We start from the raw sequence: 10,921 nt of genomic DNA, 5'->3' as shown, positions 1-10,921 counted from the left end.
AGTGATAAGGGCATGGATAATTTATTTCATGAAATCCTAGAAGAAAACTATCCAAACCTAGAGAGGTGTTCAGATATCCAGACCCAAGCAAGACATGGACCCCCAAATAGAATCAACCCGAGAAGATCCTCTACAAGGCACATCATAGCCAGATTAGCCAAAAATCACAAAGAGAAGATACTAAAATTGGCAAGAGGGAAACCTAAAGTTACTTCAAAGGTTATCCCATCAGGCTAATCGGACCTCTCATCAGAAACAATGCAGGCAAGGAAAGAATGGAGAAATATAGTCAAAGTGTTAAATGAAAAACAATTTGAGCCAAAAATACTATACCTGGCAAGATTATCCTTCATATGGGAAAAAAAGATAACATTCCCAGGTAAACAAAATCTGAAAGAATTTATCAACTCCAGACACGCTCACAACAAGCTCAAAAAGAGGTTCTGAAGGGAGTGTTGTACTGGAAAACCAAAAAGTCAGATGGATGGTTATAAGAGAACAAAAAGCAACCAAGAAAATGGCTCGCTAAACGATAGGAACATGTCCAGAAATATCGGTAATAACATTGAATGTTAATGGACTAAATTCTCTAATCAAGAGACACAGACTGGCTGAATGAATTTAAAAATAAATAAATAAAACCAGAAATCCTCTATTTGTTGCATATAAGGAACACACCTTATGGATAAAAACATACACAGACTAAAAGTGAAGGGTTGGAAAAAACATTCCATGCAAATAGACATCAAAAAAGGGCTGGAGTTGTAACACTGATTTCAGACAAAATAGGCTTCAAAATAAAAATTGTAAGAAGAGACAGAGAAGGGCATTATATAGTAGTAGATAGGCTAATTCATCAAGAAGACTTAATACTGGGAACCAGCAGTTAGCGTAATGGCTATGTCACTGGACTCCCACATAGTCAACCACGGTTCGCGTCCCGGACCCGGTGGCTTAAAACTCACACCGGGCGCGTGTGCATGCATGCCCAAGATCCCGAGAGGAGAATGGAGGAGAAGGGATTGTGGCGTGACCATCCCCCCTGGGGGGTGATTTCTCGCTTTCTGTTTCTATGTCTCTGTCTGTCTGTCTGGCGAGCGCACACGCCCTATAGTGAAAACCTCTCAAAAAAAAAAGAAGACATAATACTTATAAGTACCTATGCACCCAACTCAGGAGCACCTAAACATATGAAGGAAAGACTGTTGGAGATAAAAGGAGAGATAGGGTGAAACAATATAATTGTTGGGAATCTCAGCACCCCATTATCTCCTTTAGACATGTCAGTGAGGAAAAAAAGAATAAGCAGAAAGATACAGGACCTAAACGATACTATAAATCAAATGGACTTGACAGACATCTATAGAACTTTCCACCCTAAGACCACAAAATAAACATTTTTCTTACCCTGGCATGGAACCTTTTCAAAGACTGACTATATGACAGTACACAAAACAAGCTTTTACAGATTCAAAGGCATAGAAACGATATCTAGCATCTTCTCTGACCATGATAGTTTAAACTCAATATTAATTTCAAGAAACACCCTTGAAAATACACAAACACATGGAAACTAAACAACTTACTTCTGAATGACTTCTTTAGAGCAAAGAAATTAAGTCTGAAATTTAAAAATTTATGGAAACAAATGATAATGAGTACACAAGTTTCCATAATCTATAGGATACAGCAAAAGCAGTCATAAGAGGGAAATTCATAGCAATTAGTGCATATAAGAAAAAGTTGGAAAAGTGGCAAATAAATAATCTAACATCCTGCCTCAGGGAATTGGAAAAACAACAACAACAACAAATGCCAGGCAAAAGGAATAATAAAGATTCAAACAGAAATAAATGAAAAAAGAAAACTATACAGAAAATAAATTAAAAGCTGGTTCTTTGAAAAGATGAATAAAATTGACACACCGTTAGCTAGACTGATAAAAAAGAAGAAAGAGAGAAACCAAATAAGTGAAATACTCAATGAAACAGGTAACATTACATAACAGACACAACAGAAATATAAAACATTAGAGGATAGATGCAAAAATTCTCAACAAGATACTTGTCTGAAATGAGTACTGCAACTCCAGCCCTTTTTTGATTTCCATTTGCATAGAATATTTTTTCCAGCCCTTCACTTTTAGTCTGTGTATGTCTTTATCCATAAGGTGTTTCTTATATGCCAACAAGCAGGAGAACATGGAGGAGATGGACAAATTCCTGGATGCATATAATCTACCAAGATTAAATCAGGAGGACATAGAAAACCTGAATAGACCCATAACTAGCCAGGAGATTGAATCAGTAATAAATAACCTCCAAAGGAAAGCCTAGGTCCTGATGGCTTCACTTCTGAATTTTACAAAGCTTTTAAGGAAGCATTAACTTCCATTCTACTCAAATTATTCTAAAGATCCAAAAGAAAGGAAACTCTCAAATTTATTTTATGAAGCCTCCATCATCCTCATTCTAAAAACAGATAAAGATATGACAGAAAAGGAAAACTACAGATCAATATCTCTGATGAATATAGATGCAAAAATTCTTAACAAGATACTTGCAAATTGTATCCAACAACATATAAAATAAATTATTCATCACGACCAGGTAGGCTTTATTCCAGGGATGTAAGGGTGATTCTACATATGCAAGACCATAAATATGATACACCATATTAACAGAAAATATGATAATATGATCATTTCAATTGATGCAGAGAAAACATTTGATAAAATACACCATCCTTTCATGATTAAGACTCTCAGCGAGATTGGTATAGAAGGTCATTTCTTAACACAATAAAAACCATATATGAAAAACCTGTAACTAACATTATACTGAATTGAGAAAAGCTAACAGCTTTTCCACTAAAAGGTGGTACTAGACAAGGCTGCCCACTTTCTCCACTGCTTCTTTTTTTTTATTTATTTATTTTTTTTGTGAGAAGTTTTTGCTATAGGGTGCATGTGCTCACATGGGCTCATGGGCTTGCCAGAAAGACAGAGGAACACAGAGAGACAGAAAGCGAGAAAACACCCTCCAGGGGGAATGGCCATACTGCAATCCCTTCTCCTCCATTCTCCTCTCAAGATCTTGGGCACGCACGCACAAGCATCCAGCATGAGTTTAAGCCACCGGGTCTGGGACTCAAACCATGGTCGACTACATGGAAGTCCAGTGACATAGCCATTACACCAACTGTTGGTCCCTCCACTGCTTTTTAATATAGTGCTGGAAGTCAGCCAACACAATCAGAAAAGATAATAATATAAAAGGCATTCGAATAGGCAAAGAAGAGTTGATAATATTTTTATTTGCAGATGATACAATGATATACTTAAAAGACCGAAAGATTTCCATAAAAAAAACTTCTCAAAGTAATAAATGAATACAGTAAAGTGGCAGGATACAAAATCAACATCCAAAAATCTACAGCATTTCTATATACGAATAACAAGTTGAATGAAGTAGAGCTGAAGAAAGGAATCCCTTTTACCATAGCCACAAAATGTATAAGATGTTAAAATATAAACCTAACTAAGGAAGTCAAAGACCTTTACAAGAAAACTATGAAAATCTTTAAAAAGATATTGCAAATGACACAAAAAAGTGGAAGGATATCTCATGTTCCTGGATTGGAAGAATTAATATAATCAAATGGCAATTTTATCCAAATTAATTTACATATTTAATGCAATTCCAATAAAAATACAGAGACATTCTTCGCAAATCAAGAAATGACAATCATAGAATATATCTGGAATTATAAAAGACCTCATATTGCCAAAGCAATCCTGATCAGGAAGAGTAGAGTGGGTGACATATCACTCCCTGACCCCAAAATATACTATAAAGCTGTGATAATCAAAACAGCATGGTATTGGCACAAAAACAGACAGGTGGGCCAATGGAGTAGAATAAAGACCCCAGAAATAATCCTAAAGCTTACAGCCAACTGATTTTTGACAAAGGATACCAGTCAATCCATTAGGAACAGGAAAACCTCTTTAGCAAATGGTGCTAGAAAAATGGTTTCCACCTGCAAAAAGGTAAAACTCGATCCCCATGGTTCACCATTAACAAAAATTAACTCAAAATGGATCAAAGATCTGAACCTAAGACCTCGAACTATAAACTATTGGTGGAAAACACTGGGGAAACTCTAGGAGACATTGGGGTAGGCAAAAATTTCTTAAATAAGATTCTCGAAGCATGGACAATAGTCCCTAAAATAGACAAGTGGGACTATATCAGATTAGGACGTTTCTGCACAGCAAAGGACACAGTAATTAGTGTAAATCGACATCCCTCAGAATGGGAGAATATTTTTGTAAAATGTGCCTCAGACAAGGGACTGATAACCAGAATATACAGGGAACTCAAGCAGCTTACAAAAACAAACAAACAAACGAAAACAATTAAAACATGAGAAAATGAGCTGAACAAAGGAAGACATAGAAACAACCAAAAAGCATATGAGGAAATGTTCAACATCCCTCATCACAATGAAGATACAGATTAAAACCACAATGAGATACCACCTGACCCCTATTAGAATGACAAAGACTAAAAACACAAAAAAGTGATAAGTATTGGCAGGGTTTTGGTGAAAGAGGAACTGTCCTACACTGTCAGTGAGAATGTAAATTAGTTAGGCCACTGTGGAAAATAATTTGGAGGTTCCTCAAAAATCTACAAATTTGATGTAGTAATCTTACTTCTGGGTATCTACCCAAAGGACAGGAAAATGCTGTCGGAAAAGTATCAATGTTTATTGCAGCAGTGTTCACCATTGCTAAGACATGGAACCAACCCAAATGTCCACAAACAGATGAATGGATTGAAAAAGTGTGGCACATATACTCTATGGAATACTATTCAGCCATAAAAAACAAGACCCTGGCATTTGATAGAAAGTGGTCGAATATGGAAGATTTATTGCTGAGCAAAGCAAGCCCAGCTATGAAAGAAAGATATTGTATATATCCACTTAATATATACTGACTATCTGCACTCTAGAGATTGAAATATTGGAGGGCATAAAAGCAGTGAAAATAGCTATGGATGCTGAAGACAGTGTGGAATGGTAGAGGGGGGAGTAGGGAAGAGTGTAAAAAAGGATAACACAAGAACAAATTGAGAGGCATGACACTTGTGGGACACAGAAATGGTTTGATGATAACATGTATAGTATTCTCAACTGGACTGGTCTGAAAGTATTTTATGTTGGGTAAATTCTCTTCATAAGCCAAATGATATTTAGTGACTGAATGTTTAAGAAAATAATGAGACTAAATAATAATAATCTCAAAAATATGAAAAACTATTTGATGATGATATGGATAGTAATGTCTTTGTCTTGACTGATAAGCATGGTAATCGTGCTGGAAAAAGAGATGTTAATGCACTGTAAAGAAATATGTGATTAAATGTAATATAAAATTTTTTTTTTAAAAAAATAAAGATAATAAATAATTTTTTGGAGAGGTTTTTGCTATAGGGCATGTGCACTCGCCAGACAGACAGAGAGACAGAGATACAGAGAGACAGAAAGCGAGAAATCACCCCCCGGGGGGATGGCCCAGCTGCAATCCCCCACGCTGCAATCCCTTCTCCTCCATTATCCTCTCAGGATCTTGGGCATGCACGCACATGTGCCTGGCGTGAGTTTAAGCCACCAGGTCTAGAACTCGAACCGTGGTCGACTACGTGGGAGTCCAGCGACATAGCCATTACGCTAACTGCTGATCCCAATAAATAAAATTTTTAAAAAGAGTTCTGGGAAAATCCAAGTTAAATTTCATTTTTCCTTTTTTTTAAAGAGCTGCGTAAACATTTATTTATGATAGATTGCCTACATGTACATGCAAGACAATAAGACAATGAAAAAGGAGCACCCTCTGACAGGATTTGGTCACACCACAACCCCTTCCTCCAGTCTTCCCGCTTACTAGACTTGAGCACTTGCATATGTGCCCAGCATGTTTCAGGCTGACTGGGCCAGGATTCAAACCACAATTGCATGTGGGATCTGGCTTCTCACAAGCAGGCATTGCCACTGTGCAATGGAACCAGCCCCCAAGTTAAATTTCTCACTGCCTGGAAAAAAAGGGGTTAAAAGACCAGGGAGTAGAAGAGGAGACAGGAGAGATCCCAGTATAGGCCATGGAAGAGGAGGCACAGACTCACTCGGGAAGGCTCATTCCAATCTCAACATGCCCCAGCCAGGAGTTTGCTTGGAAAAACTGACAGTGTTAGCCAACCACCTCAGGCTTCGTGAATCGCCTGAGGGCCTTCCAGAAACTTCATGATCAGGGTGAGTAAAAGAAATAAAAACAGAGGCCATACAAGGAGATTTCAAAAAGTTCATGGCAGGTGGCATTTAAGTACAAGTTTATTTTGGTACCAAAAAAAATTTTTTTGTGGGGGGAGGGGTTTTTTTGCTATAGGGTACGTGCGCTCGCCAGTCAGAGAGAGAGAGAAACAGAGAGACAGAAAGTGAGAAATCACCCCCCCAAGGGGGATGGCCACGCCACAATCCCTTCTCCTCCATTCTCCCCTCGGGACCTTGGGCAAGAAAGCACACGGGCCCGGTGTGAGTTTTAAAGCAACCGGGTCTGGGACTTGAACCGTGGCCAACTACATGGGAGTCCAGTGACATAATCATTACGCTAACCACAGGTCCCGGTACCAAAAATGTTTTAAACCCATGCATAGTTTGTTCAGAATCTGCATTCTTCATGAACTTTTGCAGACCCCTCACTATAGAAATTTGAAAGCGAATCCTGCTGCAAGCTCAGGTTTTAGAGATAGAACAGGGCAGAACGGGAAGCTCCAAACCATCCTTGAGGACAGGGACCCTGAGACCCAGCACATGGCTCCACTCTCCTGTTTCCCATTACTACTATACAAATAGGATGGTGTTACAGACGAGCTGCATGTAGCCTGTTTTGGCACTGGAGAAGAGGTGGGTTACTTGGACTAGGTTAGGGTCTCAGGTCAGAGCAAATAGGAGGCCTTAGTGGGGCTCAAAACTGCCCCACAGCCCCTGTGGGGGAACCAGAGGTCAGACGGTTCCACCAGACCAGAGGTCAGACGGGTGCAAATCCCAGACCAGGGGCAGCAGGTCCCTATGCCTCCCCAAGCCGGTCCTGCCTTTTGACTCAGAGGCAGACATCTGATGCAGACATCTGATGCAAGGTCCCTGTGATGAGCCAGGAGTTCTGGGTGAGGCATGAGTGTGAGAGGAGTTGTGCCCCACTCTCAGAGCCTGGCAAAGCCCGCAGGCTATTGGGACAAAACCTCACCCATTCTGGGTGTCAACAGCACCATGGCTGAATCAATATCCATTGAATTTCCACTGTTATTTGTGCTCACCTCTAGACCCTACACAATGGAGGGGAAGGTCCCAGGGAAGAGCCCTGGAGACAAGACTCGAAAACCTCAGAGGGATTGTTTTCCATGGATGGAATGTAATGTTCTCTGATGGGGAATGAAAAAAAATGCAATGATGAAGAAGACGTTTTTCAATTACTGTTCTTATAAAAATCTCTTAGAAAGAAATACTTCGCTATGTCATTGATGTCAGTGACCCAACTATATATCAAAGGTGATCATAAAACTGCCTTTGGGCCAGCTGGTGGTGTGGTGGTTAAGGCTCTGGATCCCACATGGTAGACATGGGTTTGAGTCCCAGACTCAGCAGCTTGAAAAACATAACAGGCAAGTGTGCATGTATATCCAAAACCCCCAAAAGAGAAACAGAGGCAACAGGATTGCAGTGGGCTTTCTGACTCTCTCTCTCTCTCTCTCTCTCTCTCTCTCTCTCTCTAGCAAAAAAAAAAAAAAAAAAAAAGAACAAAAAACAAAACAAAACAAAACCACTGCCTTTTATGGAAAGTGGTCTAGTTAACCCAAATAGCTCTTAGTTTTGCTGTGGTCTGTATAGGGTTTCTGTCTGAGTTTGAGAGCAGCCTCTGGGACGAAGAGTTTCAATCTGCGTAAAAGAGGAGAGGACAACCACTGAGGTCAGGCATTCGCTGAGGACAGGAAGTTAGGAAAAACACTCCGAAAAATGAATGAGAAACAGAACTTCTAGAATGATCTTTATATAGTTTGCTGTGGTGTGAACCACCACATGTCTCTCCACTGTGAGATCTCCCATACATTCCACTTTGCTCACTAATGCTATTACATGGGGGATTATTTTTGCACTTGACTCCTGAGGGAAAAAACAAAACAAAACAAAACACAGAGGATGTTCCCAGAGTACTGTGCCCAGGGGCTGTTGACATCTGGCCCCAGGGATGTACCATAAAGTCACTCAGTGCTAAGGCAACCTGAATGGTCCTGAAGACCCTCCTGAGGAGGGGACGGGGCTGACGAGGGCCGGGGTGGCAGATATGACAATAACATTCTGAGAACAGAGAATCCAAAGCACGTTGATCCATGACATACTGAAGCCAGCACCTGCTTGCTGTCCTGTTTTCTCCATGCAAGGGACGATCTTTGATTCTCAGAATGCGAAAGCCAGGAGAGACCTGGAAAACAACACAACCAAAGTGCAGAGGAAGTTTGTCATGGGGAAAAATAAATAACAACAGGATCTCATGGCAAGCTCTGCTCTGAAGCCCACCCGTTCACCCTGGATCTTAAGTAAGCCTTCCCTAGAAAAGAAAACATGTATATGGATGTATAAAAGCAATTGAAATCCTCCTGGGAAGCCGGCTTGCCCTGCCCGTGCTCAGTCCCGCGTCACCCTCTGACTCTCCCGAGCTTGATACAATGGGCAATAGCAAGAGAAGACTGTAATTAAAGCAAGGCTGGCTGATGCTGCTCTTCAAATTAAACTCTTCTAAAAAAAAAAAAATTTCAATAAAGAGAGGCTAAACTCAGCATGCGTTAGTCATTACTGTAGCACTTTTCTTCCAGGAGGATTAACAAATACGAAGTATCAGGCCTAGGAATTTTGATCAAGCAAAGTATTTGAAAGAGTTTTGTTCCCTCCCTCTTTCATTACAATTGCAGTACTGTGATTCACTCCAGCATACACACACATGCTGGGTCACTTCTACCGATGGGGATAATACGGCCCTCTGTAGGAATATCATTTTGGGGCTCAGCAGAAGAAAAGCCATGCATATAAAAATATCTATGAAAGTGGCTCTGTACATACAGATATTAAGAAAGCCAAGTGCTCTTCCATTGCTGCGGTGGCAGTTTTGAACTTGGGAACACGAGAAAAAGACATTTATTGGCTCAAGGAAGCAGAGCGCAGTTTGTGGATATAACATGTGGGAAGCCAGAGAAAAAAGCCAGGCAGGCCCTACCAGGTTGCCGGGTAGGCCCTCTCCAAGCACCTGAAATGAAGGACGGGAGCCCAGTGCTTGAGAAGAAGCCCCGGAGAGGACAGCTGCTGTCTGCAGCCTGAGCTTTTGTGTTCCCAGCAATGACCCCTCGGGAGTCAATGACTAGAAAGGAAGGGAAGGGAAGGGAAAGGAAGGAGAGAAGAGGAAGAGAGCAGAGGGCAAGAAAGAGAGACAAAGGCAGGTGAAGGGAAAGGAGGATGCATCACATAGGCCATTTGTCACACAAGAGAGGAAGCCAATTCAAGTCAGCTTAATAAATAAAAAAGCATGTGTCGTCAAGCCAGAGGGGATGGTGCTGGATGGTGCTAGATGATGAAACGGGATTCGTGAATATGCATATAGGTAGGCCTCAAGAAAACTCTGGAACAAGGAATTAGAAAATCTTCAAAACTCCAGGGAAGATGGAGAGCAGCTGCTGGGCGTGTCTGTCTGAGGTCGCTGGTGGCCTGCGTGGAAGCAGTTTGGGGGAAGCAATTCTGCCTATAGTGTTAAAAGCCAAAGTTTCATGGGATGAGGAGGTCAAGGACAACCCTGACATATTTTGGCTGGGAATGGGAAAGGAGAGGAATCACAGCTGGAGATCATAGAGATCTTAAGGGAACCCTGTACCCCCAGAAAGACTAGAACACACTCAAATGATTCTGGCAAAGAGCCAGTGGGAGCAGGGGTGATAGATCCTGAAGAGGCAAGAGGGACAGTGGCGTTAGGAAAGAGAAGGGGCAGCTCTTCCATCTGAACAAGGCCAATCAGAGTCAATAATTGAAGCCCTGGAAACCCACTTAAGTTTGTGTGTAGGGGAAATATTTGGAGTACAGGGATACTTATGTAGATCATGAGTGTAGGCTGAGTGGATGTATTAATAAAGCAATGGTGTCTGGCAACAGATGTACGAACTGGGCCTGTTATTGTTTATAAGATTTGTCCTAAGATAGGCACCTGTGCCCCTGGGCTATTTGGTATCTCAAGTAACAAACAGCACCCATCTATTACCACATGGAAGTAGGCCATCGAGCTACCCACAAGCAAGCCAAATTTCTCCAGAACATTTCAAATGAACTATAAAAGCTGGAGGAGCATGATGAAAGTCCCTAGAGCTGCAACAGAGCCTGGGTGGTCTGAGGGGTGTTGTTCTAAGCAGAAGCAGCAGGCGACATGCCTATGAGCTGAGCTTCTCTGCCCTCCCTGCCTTCCCATCTCTCCTCCTACCTTCCTGCTTTTGGTTGTGTCCAACAGCAGGGCAAATACTGCCTCTGCTAGAGTCAGGGCACCTCCTCTGTGAGTTCTAGGGTCCAGATGAAAGCCCAATAGAATAACTGGGCCGTTGAATTTCTAATTAAATCACTCCCACAAGCCTTTCTGTTTCCAGCTACTGAGATCATTAAGACTCAGATAATGGGACATCTCTTCCCACTTGGGGCCCATGAGTAACTGAAGGAGAGCATGTGGCCCCTCTACTACTTCACTGAAGAGAAACAGGGAGAAAAGGTCACTGACTAAAGCCCCAGAGATTTTGTTTCAGAACTGTCTCCTGAACATGGAAGATCTGGGGCA

This window comes from Tupaia chinensis, unplaced genomic scaffold (assembly GCF_000334495.1).
Source record: "Tupaia chinensis unplaced genomic scaffold, TupChi_1.0 Scaffold000275_1, whole genome shotgun sequence".
Lineage (NCBI taxonomy): Eukaryota > Metazoa > Chordata > Mammalia > Scandentia > Tupaiidae > Tupaia > Tupaia belangeri.
This window is presented reverse-complemented; position numbering follows the sequence as displayed.